The sequence below is a fragment of the Crinia signifera genome, chromosome 12 (assembly GCF_055691185.1).
Source record: "Crinia signifera chromosome 12, ASM5569118v1, whole genome shotgun sequence".
In the NCBI taxonomy this organism is placed as follows: domain Eukaryota; kingdom Metazoa; phylum Chordata; class Amphibia; order Anura; family Myobatrachidae; genus Crinia; species Crinia signifera.
The window spans coordinates 20,629,707-20,650,205 of NC_139228.1; the positions used below are offsets into that span (position 1 = coordinate 20,629,707).

Genomic DNA, 20,499 nt, shown 5'->3' on the forward strand with positions numbered 1-20,499 from the left:
GCACCAGGGGCATTATGTAATGCCTGAGATCTGCAGCACTGTGACCAGCGGGGTGCATATTAGGGTATTAATGGTACATAAAGGACAAGCTTGGGAGAGTGCTAGAGTTGAGAGATAAAGTAGCTGCCACATTATACAGGCGGTTTTTGGTGGGGACTTTATCTCTCTACACTTTATCACTCTCCTGCGAGCACAGCAGGGGAGATGTGACTGAGATTGCAGCAGGCACATCCTGTGCTCCAGGGCCCGGCCGCTGCTGCTGCTGCTGCTGGTGACTGGGGGCAGGCTGTACTGACGTGCGGGCTATACCGGGCCCAGCTCCTCCCCCCGTCTCTCCCTGCCCTCCTCCTCCTCCTTCAGTGTCGGGATCTGAATGAGACCAGGGGGACCGGCCGTACATCCAGCGCCCAGGAGGCCGAGGGGAGTGTGAGCAGCGGCGGCTCGGAGCAGGTGAGCGGCAGGGCCTCGGGTGGGTTGCGGGGCTGCCTGGCAGAGGCCTGAGAGAGCGCTGCCCCCCTGCGATCCACCTCACGCCGGGATCTCGTAACCCTTTCCGGCCAGTGTGGAGGCGTCTCCCGGGCTGGCGTAGCTCCGGCAGCTGGGAGCCATGTGGGAGGCGGGCAGGACGGTGCCCCCCTGTGCCCACCCGTCCCATCTCCAGTCACTGTACAGGCCAGGATAACGTGCTGCCACCAGCCTGCTATTATGGCTGCAATCACGGTGCCCTCACCCCTTCCTATCTGCTCGCCGGAGGCCCCATGTCTGGCCAAGGTGTGGTGCCCCCTTCTCTGGTCATGTAGTGATGGATTAGGATCACCCATGCCTGGACAAGGTGTGGTGCCCCCTTCCCTGGTCATATAGTTATGGCTTAGGATCACCCATGTCTTGATAAGGTGTGGTGCCCCCTTCCCTGGTCATATATTGATGGCTTAGGATCACCCATGTCTGGGCAATGTGTGGTGCCCCCTTCCCTGGTCATATAGCGATGGTTTAGGATCACCCATGTCTGGGTAAGGTGTGGTGCCCCCTTCCCTGGTCATATAGTGATGGCTTAGGATCACCCATGTCTGGGCAATGTGCAGTGCCCCCTTCCCTGGTCATATAGTTATGGCTTAGGATCACCCATGTCTTGATAAGGTGTGGTGCCCCCTTCCCTGGTCATATATTGATGGCTTAGGATCACCCATGTCTGGGCAATGTGTGGTGCCCCCTTCCCTGGTCATATAGCGATGGTTTAGGATCACCCATGTCTGGGTAAGGTGTGGTGCCCCCTTCCCTGGTCATATAGTGATGACTTAGGATCACCTATGTGTGGGCAAAGTGTGGTGCCCCCTTCTCTGGTCATATAGCGATGGCTTAGGATCACCCATGTGTGGGCAAAGTGTGGTGCCCCCTTCCCTGGTCATATAGTGATGGCTTAGGATCACCCATGTCTGACAAGGGCCCTTATTCAGATCTGATCGCAATACAAATTTGTTCTCAAAATGGGCAAAATCATGGGCACTGCAGGTGGGGCAGATGTAACATGTATAGAGTGAGTTTTTTTGTTTCTGTGCAGGGTAAATATTGACAGCATTATTTTCACACTGCAATTTAGATTTCAGTTTCAACACACCCCACCCAAATTTAACTCTCTGCACATGTTACATCTGCCCCACCTGCAGTGAACATATGGTGATGGCTTAGGACCACCCGATTGCAGCAGGAAGACAACATTTGAATGGCCATTTGTTTTTCAGTAGTTCTGTAGACTTGAATGGCTTAGGGTCCAGTCCGTCAGCGGGGAATGCGGCCTTTCTGCCCTGCAGCATATTGTGTTACTTACCTGTTCAGTCATGGAAATGTAATAAGATCAAGGTTTGCTACAGCAACTGCCTAAAATTCTATCCAACTATTTTCTTATTAAATCCCCTGTGACTATGTATGAGTAAATAGTTCAAATGAAGCTTGAGTTGCTTTGACACTTTTGCATGGGCTATGCTTATGTTATATAAGTTCGGTATTTATATAGACGGCATCTGTAATCATTAGATCATTGCTGACATGATCTAATGAAGGTCTGGGGAGCCCCTAAGGCACATCACAGCCAGCTGGAGAACCGAAGCTTCCTGGTCCCACGTGAAGTTTGCCATGCAAGTTCTGACACTGGTTGGGAAGGCAGGGGGTAGTCACAATTGCATCACAATCCTCCTTCCTGTCAGCTCTTCAGTTGTTCCTGTCTTTCAAGTTAATTTTATGTTCTTCCTTAAGTCATATTCTCTAAACGTAAAGAACTTATAAAGACTTTCTTTATAATAGGATTTATGTGATTAATACCGTTCTTGGGAAAATTAACTAAAAGGAATTTCATTTCTTTCTGTTTTGAGACGATCGTTTTCTGTAACACCTCTGTACGGTACATAGAACACTGCAGTATAAAGTTATCACCATTAACATCATGTTGCCCCTCTCTCTGTGTACAAATTGTAACAAAATTCCATATACAAAAAGCAAACTAATTTGTTTTTAGTAATATACAGGTTTTAAACAAAACAAACAGAGTAATAATAAAGTATCACACGGATAGTGTGTACAGACGGTAAGATATGGCTTCCGATGTTGCCGATATAGTGAACATCGGAAGCCATATCGCGTGCAGATTGTATGTTTTTTTTAGGGCTTGCGAGCCCGATGCGCTGCCGTGTGAGCGCAAATCGGCAGTGAAATAGAGGGCAGGCAAGACTATATAGTGCAGATCTGCACCATATAGTCTAAATTGTGCCACGCGATGCGAGTCCCGATGCGATCTGATCGTATCGGGACTCGCATAGCACGGCATATCCTGCCGTGTGTACACACCTTGACACAAACATGTAAAATTGATTCAATCTGGACAGACAAATTCTGTGTACACGGTGAGATTCCCTTGCTATTTGAGTGCTTTGTAATCTTTGCTAACTCTGTACTATTTACATACAATTCATGCAATCTGCATTAGATTTGGGTACTTATGTAGTAACTGGGCTGCCGATTTTTTGATTGTATGCCTTAAGTTAAGGCATACAATCAGATGCGATGCGATGCGATATCGCATCGCATCGCATCCGATATCGCATCCGATATCGGATGCGATGACCCGATTTTTCCATAGGAATCAATGTTAAAATGATTCCTATGGAAAAATGGGTCCTTTTCATACCCCTACTATCCAAGTGGGCATGGAGTTGGATATAAACCTGTGGCGAGCGTAGCGAGCCACCGAGCCCGAAGCGTGGCGAGCGAAGCGAGCCCCGCGAGGGGACGGTATTCGTCCCCTCGCGGGGCTCGCTTCGCTCGCCACGCTTCGGGCTCGGTGGCTCGCTACGCTCGCCACAGGTTTATATCCAACTCCATGCCCACTTGGATAGTAGGGGTATGAAAAGGACCCATTTTTCCCATTGAATTCCATGTTAAAATGGACTCAGTCCATTTTAACATTGATTCCTATGGAAAAATCGGGTCATCGCATCGCATCGCATCGCATCGAATCGCATGGTCGCATGCGATGCGATGCGATCTCCCGATCCGACCCGATTTAGAAATCGGCAGCCCAGTTACTACATAAGTACCGTGGACTATATAGTCATTGCTGCCCTGTCTATCTGGGTTTCGGTGTGTGCTGGCACGGGAGCACGCATTGGGATCGCAAGGTAAAAAACCTGTGTGATCTGAATGCGATCCCGATGCGATTTGGCTATATAGTCAAAATCTCATGCTGATTGTACCCGTGTGTGCACACCATTAGACACACGTAGAGATTTGCGGAATTTTGCAACGATTACCAAGATATTGTGTTCTGCATTTGTGACGGATTCTGAATTGGTAATAAATAATTAGAATAAAGTTTGTACCTGGACAATCCATGTTACAATGCAACAAGTGAAATTTGTTTTCTTTTTTTTTTGCGTGCAAGGTAAATACTGGCTGCTTTTGCCTGTAGCCCACAAATGCTCGCTGAGTTGAGACCTCAGTCATGACTGATCGGTCAGGGCCAGTGTTAGGACACGTGTCAAACCGTAACGCAGGTGTCCTAAGGCGAGGTGTCCTAAGGCGAGCTCAAGGAGGGCAGAAGCCTCCCGTGAAGCAGAAGGTGCTCTGGTGAGAACACTGGCCCTGCCCTGCGATTAACTAGATCTTAACTTATCCAGCACGCAGGATATTAATGTTTATTATCATAATTATTAATCGCCGGGCAATAGCATCGTGCAGATTATTTGAATTTTTTTGATTACAAGCCATAATATCATCGGAGTTCATTTTCTTTCAGGCCTCTGTATGCTCCGATTTTGTCATTACAGATTCTTCATTACAGGGTAACACACCCCCCCACCCCCCCCAACTCATAATGATCAGCAGTTGCGCATAAGAATAACCTGTCGGATTATTTTACACCTACCTCTACATGGTTGTAAGATCTGAGATCAGAACGCTAAGCATTAATGGAAAATTAGGCTTTACTTATTAATTTGTCTGGGTCCTAAGCCGCTTCCTCGTTTCGAAGCCCAGACTCTGTAATGTCACATGGAGAGGTTTTCTACCCGATTTCAGGGTTTATTTAATGATCTGGCACTACAGTATATTCAGAAATTCCTTGAGTGCACTCACACCAGTGACATGCATCCTGCTGCAGTTCAGGGGCCCCCTTCTATCATCCAGAAGTGCCAAATATTCTACTTTAACTCACAAACTTTCTTGAATCATAGCGCACTAGAGTATCATCCGTTCCCCCCCCCCCCCAATAAAATGTGTTGGATACGTTTGGGAAAAATAATAATATATTAAGTCACTAGTGCCTCCCTGTCATCTTTAACCACTTGAGTGGCATGCCTGGAAAATTTCCGGGCTCAGCTGCGCTGCTGCAGCGGGCTGTCACGGAACATTTCCGGGCATAGCACCATATTGAAGGTGTGCGCCAGAGGTGCCTGCAGCTGTGCACCACTGGCGCATCACCTGTCCGGCACCCCCACCTCCCCTCCCTTCCCATCGCTCCCCCTCACCTCTCCGGCAATCGTATGCCGGAGCAGGCGGCATGCTTCGGGATGTTCGGGGGGACTTGGGAGTTTGGGCGCCCAAGTCCTTGTGAGTCTCCCAGAGCCTGTCACCTGTTGTGAACGGCGGCTGGGGCAGCGTCAGGGCCCGGGAACTCCGGTGTACGATCACCAGAGTGGAGATGAAGGGGATGGGAAGCGACAGTGGAAGGCATTGGGTTTTGCTGGCCTACTTGCCCTGGTAGGTTTGTCCTGCCCCAGCAAAACCCACCACTCAAGGGGTTAAGGGCCCTACACACTAGGCGGAGGTATCGCATGCGGCCTCCTATGCGATACCACAGCAGTTCTCAGTTAGTCATTTTGCATACGATGTTTCACGTGTGATCCCATTCACCCCCCAGGGACTGCGCATCGGATCAGATTTGTGAGTATATGACATACGATTTGACACCTTTCACACGATTTATCATCCTGATCCTGTGGAAAAGGGCCAAACTCTATCAGCACCTTCCAAAATCTGTACAGTTCCTCTTTCCTGCCCGGTGTGCCGCTCTCTGCTGTGGTGTTTAAAACAGTCTGGTCTGTATCCCAGTGCTGAGATACAGACCTGATTGTGCTAGAAGCAACAAAGTAAAGGGTGACACACCAGGGAGAGAGGAGGAACTGCACATGTTTTGGAAGGTGCATGGTGCTAGAATGATCACTACAATTCATATAGTATGACTTGGCTGGTTTATGGTGTCAGGCAGGGCTAATACTGACCTGTAACACTGTATAATGTTTGCTAGAGGTTAGGGGACTGGAATATAAGCCGTATAGCAGCTAGGTTTATGTTGTAGGTAATAACCTGTCAAACATTAATTCTCATGACGCTATTGCATTCCATGTACTTCTGTATCGGAATAGAGACAGAGATAAAGCAGTAAGATCATTGTGGGTGTTCTTCAGGTCTTCAGGTGTCTTTAAACCTTGTTCTGCAGTATTTATATGACTCCTTACCCCAGGCATGTCCAAATTGTGGCCCTCCAGCTGTTGTGAAACTACACATCCCAGCATGCCTTGCCATAGGTTTAGCATTCCCTAATCGCAAAACAGTGGCAAGGCATGATGGGACATGTAGTTTCACAACAGCTGGAGGGCCATAGTTTGGACATGCCTGCCTTAACCTATTGTAATCCGTGTGGATGAGCCTCTCTTTAACCCCTTCACTGGCAATTCCGAGAATTTTCCGGGCTGTGCCTCAGTGCCCAGTCTAGCAAGCCCGGAAAATTCTTGCGATTGTCACTATTTAGAGCCGGGCAGCACTGCCGAGTTAAATGCTGAACTCCGCCGCGCCTCCTCCTCCCCCCTACCCCCAGCTGTTCTATTACAGCCTACGGCGCCGGCTTATAACAAGCTGGTTGCCGGGGGCAGGGACGGGGCATCGGGCGCAGGGACGGGCAGCGGCTTATTGACAGTTCAGCGGTGCTGCCCGGACCCGGGGAGACAGTGGCTGTGAATTCATCCATGAGGGGAAAACCATTCCCAATCACTGCACGCAGCGGCGATTAAGCTGCTTACAGGGCGCTGCGAAGGCTGCATGGAGAAGGAGGCCGCAGCTGGCGTCAGTGATCCTCCCTCCCAACGGCCGGGAAGGCCTGCTCTTTCTGGGGCTCTCCGAGAACAGCAGGGTTACCACCCCCAAACAGGTGCAGGGTGTCAATTGCCCTGCAAACAGCCAGCATTGGCTGCCTTTGCATGAAGTGCTCACGCATGCACACATCGTGCTGTGCACATGCGCTGTCGCCTAATTATCGGCAGAGAATTAGATTTGGGTGAGTTATTTTGTTTCTGTGCATGGTAAATACTGACTGCTTTATTTTCCCACTGCAGTATAGATCTCACTTTGAAGTAAAACCCCACCAAAACTAATTCTCTCTGCACAAGTTACATCTGCCCCCCCCCCCCTGCAGTGCACATGGCTTTGTCCATTTGAGAAGGAATTTGCCTTTGCGAGTGAACCAGAATAAGGGCCTATATGTATAGTTATGTGTATTGGATTATCTAACAATCTTTTTACCTGCTTGCCACTCCCAGGTGTGGCACACCTAAAGGAGTGTTGTCCCATGTCCTGTGTCTGCTGGGTCTAAAGTACAGCAGGTAATAGCCTACCTGTTGTTCTTGTTTTCTGTTCTGTTCCGCTTTCCTGGCATTGTTTTGCAGGTATGTGGACTTATGTGTACAATACATTGCTATCTCACTCTTTATTTTGGGGGAAGATACTGCATCAATTTGAAATGAACTAATGAGTGATGAAATTTAACCAATTAGCTGATATTATATTTTTAAAATGCAACCCATTAATTGGGTTTTAATTTATTAACAGGGATATACTACTTTAGAAGCTGTTTTTATTATTGATTTATTTTTTTATTAACCGTTTCTTATATAGCGCACACAGATTCCGCAACGCTTTACAGAGAATATTTGAACATTCACATCAGTCCCTGCCCCAGTGGAGCTTAGAATCTATATTCCCTACCACATCTCTTAACATATCTTTTCCGGTTATCCTATTTGTAGTGTCATTCTAGCACCTTTCAAAACCCTCGCAGTTACTCTTCCCTGCCTGGGGTGGCACTGTCTGCCTTGGTGCTTTTAGTACAGTCTGGTCTGTATTGAGATACAGGCTACAATGATAGAGACACCACAGCAGACAGCGACACCCCAGGTAGGAAAGAGGAACTGCATGGGGTTTGAAAGGGGCAGGGTGCTAGAATGAACACTAGCCATTTGTCTGAATAACAGCCAAACCATTAGAAATGGCTTCCCCCAAGTTTTAAGGGGGTTGGGTGAGAATCTGATATAAAGGTTTAGTCTCCAATGTTGAATATTAACAAGAACAAATATTATGTGATTTGTGAGTTGGTGTTAGCACATACTCCCTAGTATGGGAATTCCTAGTAGCCTTTTATATGCAGTTCACTCCATGCAGATCTTGTTGGGTGCAGGGGTAGGTAAATGATGTAATTAGGCCCCACCCCCTGGTTCCAGATGTCTCTAGGGCAGGCATGTCCAAACTGTGGCCCTCCAGCTGTTGTGAAACTACACATCCCAGCATGCCTTGCCATAGTTTTAGCATTCCCCAGTAGCAAAACTGTGGCAGGGCATGATGGGACTTGTAGTTTCACAACAGCTGGAGGGCCATAGTTTGGACATGCCTGCATGGGTGGAGCCTAATTATACCTGCATTGGGGAGGCTCAGACTGGTGGCAGTCAGGGGTGTTTCTAGGTACTTGAGACCCCCGCCCCTGCATGCAACACCGCTTCAGTAAAATACCCAAATACCCCAAAAAAACTTTTTTATTTTTTTTCCAGTACCAGAAAAAGAAAACCGAATTAAGTTTGGATTGTGACAATAATGCGATATTGATGTTCTCTTCTTCACATTGGTTTCTCTTTTACATACATTGAGCATTACCTTGAGTGTGATCGCCAGAATAGGCCATCTAGTGATGCACGAGGCAGCATTACACTGTATGGAATTCGGTCCTGTAAGAGGCTCACAGGATCCGCATTAAGCCAGCCTGTATAGCGAACACATGTCAGGGCTATGAATGTTACACCTCAGGCATCATCCGCACATGCACCGCTGAGCATTCCTAGCTCCCTAGCTGCCCTACTGTAAATCCTGGGAATGTGTGCTCACGTATGTGCATGTACTGAAGGGAGGTTGTTCCTGCAGTGTGCTTGAAGCCGCTGCTTTGGAGCCATTGCACTTTATTTAATGGGTTGCTATCTTGAAAGCTTCCTGTGTTCTGTGTTTACATATTTGGTTATGGACTTGTAATCTGCGTTGGGAAAAGTAAATGTCAAATTAATGGTCGTCTCAGAGCATTTCCACTGTGATAGATGTAGCACTGATTCTCACCCGGTATTTACTTATGGTCTGCAGGTTGTGGATGATCGATGCCATTGATTATACAGCTGTTCTGACAGATCACAAGCCAATGAGACTGACCTTCTGGGTGGGTGTTTTAGGTTGCGGGGTTGGAAGGTTAGGCTTTGGCACTAGCAAGAGGGGGAGCAGGAGGAAGTCTAGTGTTCATTCTAGCACCCGCTATCTTTGAGAACCCATGCAGTTCCTCTTCCCTGCCTGGGATGTCGCTGTCTGCTGGAGTGCTTCTAGCACATTGTGGTCTGTATATCAGCACTGATATGCAAACCAGACCTGTGCTAGAAACAGCAGACAGACACCCCAGGCAGGGAAGAGGAATGCATGGCTTCTCAAAGATAGCGGATGCTAGAATGAACACTAGGTACAGTAAAGGCCCCCCTCAAAATACCTGTCAAATGACCAGCCGTTCTGTGATTGGCTGAGAGAGCTCTCAGCCAATCACAGAACGGCCGGTCATTTGACAGGTATTTTGAAAATCTAATAGCCGCCACTGCGTCCCGTCCCGCAGCGGCAGCGCTGCTATTTGTGATCACAGCATGCCGGCCAGGTCAGCATCACTCGCCGCACCCGCCGGGAACTCATTCGCCCCCACTACTGCCGCCGCCCGCCCCCAATACTGCCGCTGCTATTTGTTATCACAGCATGCTGGCCAGGTCAGTGTGTCTGCCCGCCGTGCTCCCCCGCCTCCCGGTGTCTGCATGCATATGCCTGACAGGTGGGCAGGCATATGCATAGCATACAGGGAGGTCGGATGATCTTATGTGCTGACCGTCCAACCTCCCTGATCCGGTCCGATGCACACGGGACCGCGCATCGGATCGGATCATATATCACACACCTGCGATTTTGGGGCGATTTCATCCAGTTATCGGCCCAAAGTGCCGAAATCTGATGAAATCGTCCCAAAATCGTATAGTGTATGGGGGCCTTAAGTATATTTACATAACCGTAGGAAACCCACACAAGCACAGGGAGAATATACAAACTCCGCACAGTTAGGGCCATGGGGGGAATGGAACCCATGACCTCAGTGCTGTGAGGCAGTAATGCATGCATGCTCCTGAACCATTGTTATTGCAAGGTTACATTGCTAACAAATTATGCCAAGCATTTCTTTCAACAATACGGATGTATTTTTATATAAATAGGCAAAAATAAAACCAATAATTTTTTGTATACTTTTAATATATATATAAATATTACACACCCACTGATAATCGGGCGCCCTCATATTATACATTTTACACAAGCGGTGCAACCCCACCCTGTTTTGCAGAGAACAGCCGTGACTTGTCACGATCATGGCCGGTTCTGGACAATCCACGACCGTTTGTGCGGACACACTCCCTTTTCGACGATCGGCAGGCGGGACAATGAATCCTGCCTGGCGATTTGCAGTTGAGCAAAAGGAAAATGGCCCAGGGTCGCGGCGGACCATCAGTCATAACCTGGGATTGAATACCCCCTCAGACTGTATGTATGTATATATGTGTATGTATATATTTTACTAATTCACTCCATGCTATGCAAGCCTGAAGGATTGTGTACATTTCAGATGCAGTGTAAATACAAAGCAGTCCCAATATTTATGGGTTACATGGAAAAGCAGCCTGTATTTACCCTGCATGCAAATCCAGTGAATGTACTTGCATTGCCACAGGGTTTGTTCCATATGCATACATTTTCTGGACCCCTAAATAGAATCGGACCCATTACTTGCACGTTTGTAAGCTCTCTCTACCTCTTACACTGTCATTATAAGTGCGCTTGTGAAGTAGCTCAGAATGTGTTTGTTCATTTATTTGTTGTCCTGGATGCCGCGATATGTGCTGACCCTGATACCACAAGTCTCCCATCTACATATATTTATTTTCTTGCTGCTAGACTGTGGCGAGTTTGTTTGACTTGGGATCCTGTGGTAAATTTGCACAGTCTGAAGCATGCAGTGAATGTTTAACATTTAAATCAAATGTTTAAACAGAGCAATGCTTCAGATCAGAACCCTGAGATGTCACACCAGCTGGAATCCTGTTATGTTGCCAGCTGACCTACTAGTAGTGTTATTTTGCCCTTGTTTAACAACTATGTAACATTTGTAACTTTCACTTTCCAACCCCCGCCCCCAGACCGGTTTAACTGGACAGGAAACAGGAATTATTGGTCAAGATGGAGAACCACTAAATTGGGTTGATAATGTATTTTTTGGTACTTGTGGAGTATCACGGCTCCCATCGTATGCCATATGTAGTGGCATACGATGCGATGTTTTACCGATTTTTGAGCATTTTTGCTCAAAAATCGTATGCCATCGCATGGCATCGTATGCCATATGTAGTGGCATACGATGGCATACGATGTTTTACCGATTTTTGAGCATTTTAGCTCAAAAATCGTATGCAATCGCATCGGATGCCATACGATGGCATCCGATGCGATGCGATGGCACCCGATTTTGCACAGAAATGCATCAGAATGCATTGAAATGTGTATTAAAGTAGTGAAATGCCCCCAAATGCCATTTTTCATAGTGCACCACCCCCACTATCAACGTCAACCCGAAGCGTGGCGGTACGCGTCCTACGACCTTTTCATACCCCCACTATCCACGTCGGCGTGGAGTTGAGAATAGAATAGTGTGGCGAGCGCAGCGAGCCACCGAGCCCGAAGCGTGGCGAGCGGACGCGGATACCTGTGAAGCCCGCGAGGGGACGCGTATAGCTGTGATGGTATCCGCGTCCCCTCGCGGGGCTCGCTGCGCTTGCCACGCTTCGGGCTCGGTGGCTCGCTTTGCTCGCCACACTATTCTATTCTCAACTCCACGCCGACGTGGATAGTGGGGGTATGAAAAGGTCGTAGGACGCGTACCGCCGCCCCTCGCCGGCTCGCCACGCTTCGGGTTGACGTTGATAGTGGGGGGTGGTGCACTATGAAAATGGCATTTGGGGGCATTTCACAAGTTTAATACACATTTCAATGCATTCTGATGCATTTCAGTGCAAAATCGGGTGCGATCGCATCGCATGCGATGCGATGTGATTTTTAGCATACGATCTGCATACGATGCAGGTCGTGGGAGCCGTGATACTCCACAAGTACCTATTTATTTAAATGGCCTCAACAAATCCTATAAAGTAATGTCAATTCCATGCTATATAACGGTATCGGTTTTGAGTTACTTATATAGTGACCACACATTTGTATGGTGTCCTGCTACAATCCCATCTCTTGTGGGTGTCCTTATATTCCCCCATCTGTTATATTGTACACCTTATGCTGCTTTCCCACTGCCAAACCTGCTTTCATCCGGTTTTTGAAATGTTTCTTTAAACGGTTCAAAGCAGGTTTTAACCCTTTTCCCACTGCATGTAGTAAATGGTATATTACTGGTTAATTACCGTTTTGTACCTTTCACATTGAACCCATTGTGAAAGGTACAAAATGGTAATTAACCAGTATTATACCGCCCCCCCTCCCCTTATACTTACCTGCGTGGGGGATCCGGACAGGGGGGTTCGCGCATTGGTGGGGAGGCAGCGGAGTCCGGCATGGGCACGGTACTTCAATGTCCATGTTGACTGCGTTGACATTCGGGACAAAGAACGTGAAAACTCATGTCGACCTTTTCACTGTTGACCTTCCCATTGTCGACATAATGCTTGTGTCGGCCTTCCGACTCTGTTGATCTTACCCGTATCGACCTATTTCAGGTTTTGACCTTAACTGGTCAACCCAATGCACATGAACCTAAATTGGGTAGACCTATACCCCTTTATTTCAAAGGTTTTTATGTTAATTTTGAATGGTCTGTGCTTAATGACGGCGAAGTGTCCTGATCTAGTCTTAAACTTCTGCCACATAAAGGGAGTGAGTCTACCTAGGCAGGGTCTGTGACCAATCCGGATACCCATGGGAAGCAGGAAGAGCAGCCCTCTGATCTCCCCCTATGCTCCTGCTGAATGAGAATCTCCCCGCACTCCAGGAAGCCTCTGTCCCACCAGGTTTTATACACCCCTTTTGTGAATGGTAGACCGAAGTTGTTGAGTCATCTGTGACCTTCACTGTAGAAGACACAAACATATTTCATTAGTGTAACACGTACCTGGAATGTGAACGTACTGCAGAGAATGCAGCGGAGGGCGTGGGGAGGGAAGCGCACTGGAATAAGTGGACAGGCGTAGCTTGCTTGGAAGGTATTTCCCAGGGAAGGGCCAGGCAGGCATCAACCTGCTTCAGTGCAATATCCGTAATTGCTTCATCACATTCTGTCACCCTGCACGCTGCTCTGACCCACTGGGTCCGATACATCATTACAACGCATATAAATCATGAATGTAAGTGTAGTGCACTCTACAGTATTGATGGACCCTCTGATCCGACCACATTTACAGCCCGTTCCGGCAGTCATCTTATTAATCCTGACCATGTTTGTGATTGGTCGCCGTCTGACTTGGATGCTCTAATGTGTGGCCGCTTATGACATCCCAATCGCAGACTCTATGGCAGGGATGGGGAAACTTCGGCGGTACTTCTTTACTTTCACGGCGCCACTAGATAGGACAGATAGGACAGATAGGACAGATAGGATACTAGATAGGATACGATTTGTATGCGATTTGACATAAGATATCGCATAAGATATAGGATAAGATTTACTATCTATTTCATTACCCCACTATCCACTAGGGCGTGGAGTTGATTTTATATAGCGTGGCGAGCGCAGCGAGCCACCGAGCCCGAAGCGTGGCGAGCGCAGCGAGCCCCGCGAGGGGACACGGAATGTATTTTATGGAATTGCATGCAAATGGCATGCGATATTGGGGACTTGCTTTCAAACAACATCCGTGTCCCCTCGCGGGGCTTGCTGCGCTCGCCACGCTTCGGGCTCGGTGGCTCGCTGCGCTCGCCACGCTATATAAAATCAACTCCACGCCCTAGTGGATAGTGGGGTAATGAAATGGATAGTAAATCTTATCCTATATCTTATGCGATATCTTTTTTTTTTCCAAAATATGTTTTATTGAGCCTCATGTATCAACATTGTTATAAACATCAGAATTAGATATTGAACAGTATTTTATGAGGATCAATTCACAATTTTCAAAATTTTCCAAAAATAGTTAACATATAAAATAGGTAAGGGAAAAAAAAATGGTACATGGAACATGGCATGGCAACATTGGTAGCAGTAAAACAGTAGATTGAGCAATGATTGCCAAGAATAATTAGTAAAGCCTTAGCATTCAGATAAAAATGCACGCCACAAAAATAGTAGCAATACTAATTCGATAGTACCTAATAGATATCAACTTCGAGATATCCAAATAACTAACTAAACAAATAAACAAATAACAGCCCGCCTTTAGCACCAGGTCATCTACCCATCCATGGACCGATCCAGCCATCCAGCAGAGGATACATGGGAGAGAGAGAAAAGAATGGGAACAGAATATGGAGTAAAAGTGCACAAGGAGAGGGGGTCTCAGGACGTATGGCGTCTAAATGGTGACAGGGGTCTTATTTTGGAGGAGTTGAAGGTTATACCACGAGGTGGACTGGAAGCATAATTGGATTGCCGATTTGGTCCTAGGTGGTAGGATTTGGATGTATTTATCCCAGCATTGGAATAGGGTTGCGGTCATGGATTCCTTATGAAGGGACGTCTCTAGCCAATCCATGGTAAATAGGAAGAGCAGCCTAGACGTCGCCATCTCTAAGGAGGGGGCCAGGGTGTGTATCCACTGCTGCAGGATGGCTTTTCTGCCAACAGCGGACAGGATCACCAGGAGTTTTTTGTCGTGCTTGGGGACAGAGGATTGGTCTGCAACGTATCCAAACAACGCCCATGCCTCATTACACTGAAAAACCAGTTTCAATGAAGAGGTGGCAAAGTTGTGTAGGGCGTTCCAGAAAGTTTGGATATGTGGGCAGGACCAAAGGCAGTGAAGTAGGTCAGCATCATGGGAGTGACATTTGGGGCAGTCAGAAGAGTCAGCGGTGCCCATCAGGTAACATCGCTTGGGGGAGAAGTAGGCCCTGTGTAAAATTTTGTAAGACATTTCCTGATAGGAACTAGCTGGAATAAGTTTGAGGTTAGATAAAAATGTGTCTAAAATGGTTTCAGGCTCTAGAGTTGTGATCTGCGATGACCATTTGTGAAGTCCCTGGATATCCGAGTCGGGGTCCAATTCAGGGCGTATGCGTGCGTATAATGTGGATATGGAGTGTGTGCCGGTGCGGATGACAGAGTCAAGGGGATTAGTGATATCTTGGGGCCGCAATTTGGTGAGTATGGATTGCAAGTAGTGAGTTGCTTGGAAGTATGCAAATTTATGGTGTGGCAACAGGTGGTAACGTGAGACAGCTTCGTCAAAGGTTAACGGGGTATGTTGGGTGTTTAGTAGGTGTCGTAATGACAGAATGCCATAAGAGCGCCAGGTGGTGAAGGGAGAGGTGGTTTCGCCACTCTGGAACTCCAAATTGCCCACAAGTGGTAGAGATAAGGAGAGGTAACACTGTAGGTGTAATGATTTCCTAGCACATCTCCATGCGTAAATCGTGGAAGATAGAAGAGGGTTATCGTATTGAACTGACTTTAGGTTGGATGGTTTAGCGTGTAGAATATAACTAAGGGAGAGGGGATGGGAGAGCTGGGAGTCTAAAGAAACATCCGTAAATATGTTAGTATTAGCAATCCAATCTACAGCAAAACGAAGGATACATGCCAAGTTGTAATATTTGATATTAGGTAGGTTGACTCCACCTCTCTGAGTAGTTTGCGTTAGCTTGGAAAGGCTAATTCTAGGTTTCTTGGAGTTCCAGATAAACTTGGATATCATAGCATTAAGGGAAGACAGGTCAGATTTGGTGAGCAAGACTGGGGTCATCTGTAAAATATATAAAAGTTTAGGAAAACTAGCCATCTTAAAAAGGTTACAGCGGCCTATGAAATTAAGAGGTAAATTTTGCCATAAGGTAAGTTCCATTTTAATTTTTTGAATAACTGGAGCTATGTTATGTGTATATAGGGTATGTGGGTGTGGGGGAAGAATAATGCCTAAGTAAGTGATGGAGGAGGTGGCCCATTTAAAGGGGAAAGGTGTGGACCATCCATTGCGTGCCTGACCGAAAATGGCGAGAGCTTCAGATTTTTGGAGATTAATTGAAAAGCCAGCAAAGGAGGAGAAGCTATTGATTGTATCAATAAGGAAGGGGACCGAGTGTTTAGGGTTGGAAAGGAAAAGGAGGATATCGTCCGCGAATGCCACTACCCGTATCTCTCTGGTGCCTATGTTTATGCCCTGGATATGAGATGATGAAGTGATGTGGCGGATGAGTGGTTCAAGTGCCAAGTTGAAAAGTAGTGGGGAGAGGGGGCATCCCTGGCGTGTCCCTCTTTCAAGGGAGAAGGTGGCAGAGGCAACATTGTTAACCAATACTTGGGCCTTAGGGTCTGTGTATATAGATGTGATGAAAGCCCTGAAGGATTCTCCAAATAGTTGACTAGCCAATGTCCTGTGAAGATGAGGCCAAGCTATCTGGTCAAAGGCTTTTTCGGCATCTAAGTTAAGGAGGATATTATCATGGGTTTGGTGGAGCCGGGTATGGGTTATTGCGGCAATAGCTGCGCGAATGCCCACCACTGACTGTCTCCCCTTAACAAAGCCGAGCTGGGCAGGTGAAATTAAATGTGGTAGACACTTCTGTAGACGGTTGGCCATTAATTTTGTTAAGATTTTAAAGTCCTGATTCAGGAGGGAAATAGGGCGATAGGAGCCGACCAGGGAGGGGTTCCTTCCAGGCTTCGGGAGGACTATGATTTTGGCTTCATTAAAGTTGGGCGGTAGGGTTTTGGAGGTCAGGATGTGGTTGAAAAGAAGGGTCAGGATTGGGGAGATCTCAGAGCGTAGCAATTTATAGAATTCAGCTCCGAATCCGTCTGGGCCTGGACTTTTGCCGTTAGAGAGGGACTTGATCGTGGTACATACTTCTTCCTCCGTAATGGGGCTATCTAGCATATCCCTTTCCTCCTGTGAGAGTGTGGGTAAATTAGCTGTCTTCAAGAAGGAATCGCTTTCAGCTACGTTATCAGGGCCCGCCGAGTATAAGGACTTGTAGAAGTTCATGAACTCGGTACATATGTCGTTGGGGTCAGTAATGTATGTTCCCGATTGTTTGATAGTGTTTACCCATGTGCGAGAATGTGGCCCCTTAATCAATTTAGCCAAAAGCTTACCAGATTTGTTTCCAAATCTATGCAGTTTGTTTCTAAAAAAATTGTGTTTGGTCTGGGCCTGTTCTGTAAGATAGGTGTCATAAATCAGTTTGGAAGCAAGATACGCTTCTTTGTTAGCAGGGGTGTCAGATTGCTTATAGGTTCTATAAGTCTCAGTCAAGGTTTTACTTAGCTCTTTTAGACGAAGAGCAAATTTTTTACGCGTAGATTGAACATAGGACATGATATGGCCTCTGAGCACCGCCTTAGAGGCGTTCCAGAATAGTGGAGAGTTTTCTACGTGAGCTGAGTTATCAGTGTTGTAGTTTAACCAGGAATGTTTTAGGTGTAGGAGGAAGTCATTGGAGTGGAAGAGGTGAGACGGAAACCGCCAACATCTGGTAAATGTTTGGGGTAGTGATAGTCGGATGGATAATAAAATGGGGGCATGGTCAGAGATAATGATGTCATAAATGGAAGTGTGTGTTACCTTAGGGAGAAGGTGGTCTGAGATAAATAGGTAATCAATTCGAGAATGTGTCGAATGAGGATGGGAGTAGAATGAATAGTCTCTCTGTAAGGGGTGGAAAATGCGCCAGGGGTCAATTAGAGTGAGCTGAGAGCATAGAGGAGAAAGAAGGTGAGAGAGGGCTGGAGGTCGGTTTGTACTCACCCCAGACCTGTCCATGGATGGGTCGACAACTGTGTTAAGGTCACCTCCAAAGATAAGATTGGTATGGCCCCAGGAGAGTAATTTCTGTAAAAGTAAGGCAAAGAAAGAATCATTGGGGCCCGTAGGAGCGTACACATTGAGCATAGTATAGGTGACATTGTCAATAAGCACATCTAGAAGGATAAATCTGCCCTCCGGGTCAATGAATTTCCTAGCTATGGAATATTGTAAGTTGTTACTGAATAAAATGGCAACGCCCCTGGTTTTGGTAGTGAAGGGGGCGGAGACATATTCCCCGAGCCAGGGAGCCCTGAGTGTTGGTTGTGCACCCTCTACCCAATGGGTCTCTTGCAGGAAGACAATATGTGGGGACATTCGCTGCAGATGTGAGAGAACTTTTCTACGTTTCACTGGGTGGTTGAGGCCCTCTACATTCCAAGATAAGATATTGAATGAGAGAAGAGGGATGTCTCTCCCAGAAGAGGTAGATGGGGGAAGCTGGTCAGTTATGCTAACCAACTCCTGTAGGCGGGATCATAAAGAAAGATAAACATGTTATAGGGAGTCCCCCTTTGTCCCAGCGAGCAAAGGGGGGGAATCCCACAGAGGGGATGCGCCTGGGTGCAGAGCGGGCAAAAATTACTAATAACATACAAACTGTCAAGTATAACATTAATAACTAATTTCGAAAGGGCCCAATGGTCGTCTGAACCTAGAACATTATCTTAAGCGCTCACACAATACAGCTATTATTGAGTAAATAGTATTAAACAGTGAAAGGTGGTATATGCAGTGTTAACCTCGAGTTCGCAGTGTGCATCGAGAAAAAAAAAGGGGGAAGGAGATAGATTGTCTCAACTTCACCACTGCCCAGCAAGAGGTAAAAAGGTTGGGTATAACCAATAGAGGAGAGCCTGTGAAAGGAAGGCTGAGCATGTTCAAGTGTCCGGGATGGAAAAATGGGATTTCGCCTCTTCCAGGGTGTCAAAGAAGATTGGTTTTCCATCTACGAACACACGCAGACGGGCCGGGTATAGCAGGGAGAACTTGATGTTAGCGTTGATGAGATGTTTGCAGACAGGTGTGAACTCTTTACGTTTAGCTGCTACCAAAGCGGAGAAGTCCTGAAAGATAAGTACTTGGTCTCCGTTGTAGGAAAGGTTAGCAGTTTTGCGGTAGTGCTCCAAAACTCTGGTTTTATCTGCGTAGTTGAGGATCCTCATTATGACAGGGCGGGGGCGCCCCCCACGGTTTGGTCTTTCCGGGCCTATCCGGTGAGCTCTTTCTATGGCAAGTGGAGCTCCTTTGAGGTCAAGGGCTAGTTGCTCCGGGAGCCAGGTTGACAGAAGGTTTAAGAGCTCGTGGCCCCTCACCGATTCGGGGATGCCCACCACCCTCAGGTTATTGCGACGGCTCCTGTTTTCCAGGTCCTCGATTTTCTCTTGGAGCGCCTTTATATCCCTGGATTGGGAGTCGATGGTGCCCTGGGCCGTGGTGAGATCGTCTTCCACAGTCGAAACTCTTTGCTCTACCTCGTCCAGGCGTTGGGAGTGGTGGGTCAGTTGGGTAAGAGTGGTGTCGATGGCCTCCTTAATACCCGCCAGCTTCTCATCTAGCAGAGGGCCGAGGACCGCAGCAATGTCAGCTGGTTTCATCTTGGGTTTTTGGGGTTTGGTAGTGGATTTACGTTTTTTCTTTGAGGATGATCTGGTAGATGAGTGATCTGAATCAGTGGAATGTCCACACGTGGTAGCCTCAGAGTGGACTAAAGCTGGGTCCACCGCGGACATTGATAGAGGTATCAGGAACCTTTTCATAAACAGAGGTCCCACTGTAATCCAGATATCAGAGGTAGGAGCACGATCAGCGTAGTAGGAGGGCTGTATGTGTGAGATTCAAAACATCAAAGATTGCATATCGATGGTCACATCATAGAGCAGGTTGGAGTATGATGGTGTCAGACCCGTTGGGAGTCATAAGATGCAGGCCTCTTACATTACATCATAACAGCAGGCCATAGTCTGTATAAAGGTGTATATTCAAAACATGAAGGTGCGGAATCAGAGTCCTGGTGGGCCCAAGGCCAAATAAATGTGTGTGCACAGCGGTACTCCCAAAGAGGGACGCTGGTGGTTCAGGTAGGCTGTGTATTGCGAAGGGGGGGCAGCCTTAGACTGTGGGGGGAGGAGGCGGGGTCCAGATGTAGTGCGGCTGGCAGAGGTAGTTATGCCAGGCAGCCAGGGGGGGTATTATATGAAGAGGCTGTTGCAGGGTTGGGAGAGTGGGGTGCAGGACATCCTCTTCCAGGCCTATATCACTGATGTGGTCCCTTCCAGCCCCAGCCTGTAGGTGTGCTGCAGACAGTTGTGGGATTTGAAGGTGCCCCCTTTATCATGGGGAGTCACCTGTGCCCACCAGGTATCCCCCTGTGGGCTCCGGAGTCAGTGGTGGGATGTGTGGGCAGTGGTGGAGTGCGGGGGATGAGTGGCTGAGGGCGGGAGGCGGCTGGGCCCCCCACGGCGCTTCACCCCAGTACCTTAACCGGGGCCCGAATGGCGCCCGCAGCGTGTCTCCTGCAGGTGTCTGGGCGTCAGTGAGGAGTCCGCTGTCCCCCCCGTCCCCAAGCAGCAGCTGGGGCGCGTGCACAGCGCGCCGGCGTCTGATCGCGGCC

General features: G+C 47.7%; 1 protein-coding gene across 9 annotated transcripts in view; it reads left to right on the top strand.

The window, feature by feature from the left end:
• The first annotated feature begins 285 nt into the window (after positions 1–285).
• The window catches only part of KTN1 (kinectin 1), a 113,777-nt gene continuing 93,563 nt past the window's right edge, over positions 286–20,499 (top strand). For 7 of the 9 annotated variants that reach the window (XM_083166260.1, XM_083166263.1, XM_083166261.1 and 4 more), the window contains exon 1: positions 286–450. The gene's annotated coding sequence lies outside the window, so the exon portion shown is untranslated. The remainder of the gene's footprint in view (positions 451–20,499) is intronic. The other 2 variants (XM_083166266.1, XM_083166268.1) reach the window with 1 other exon arrangement.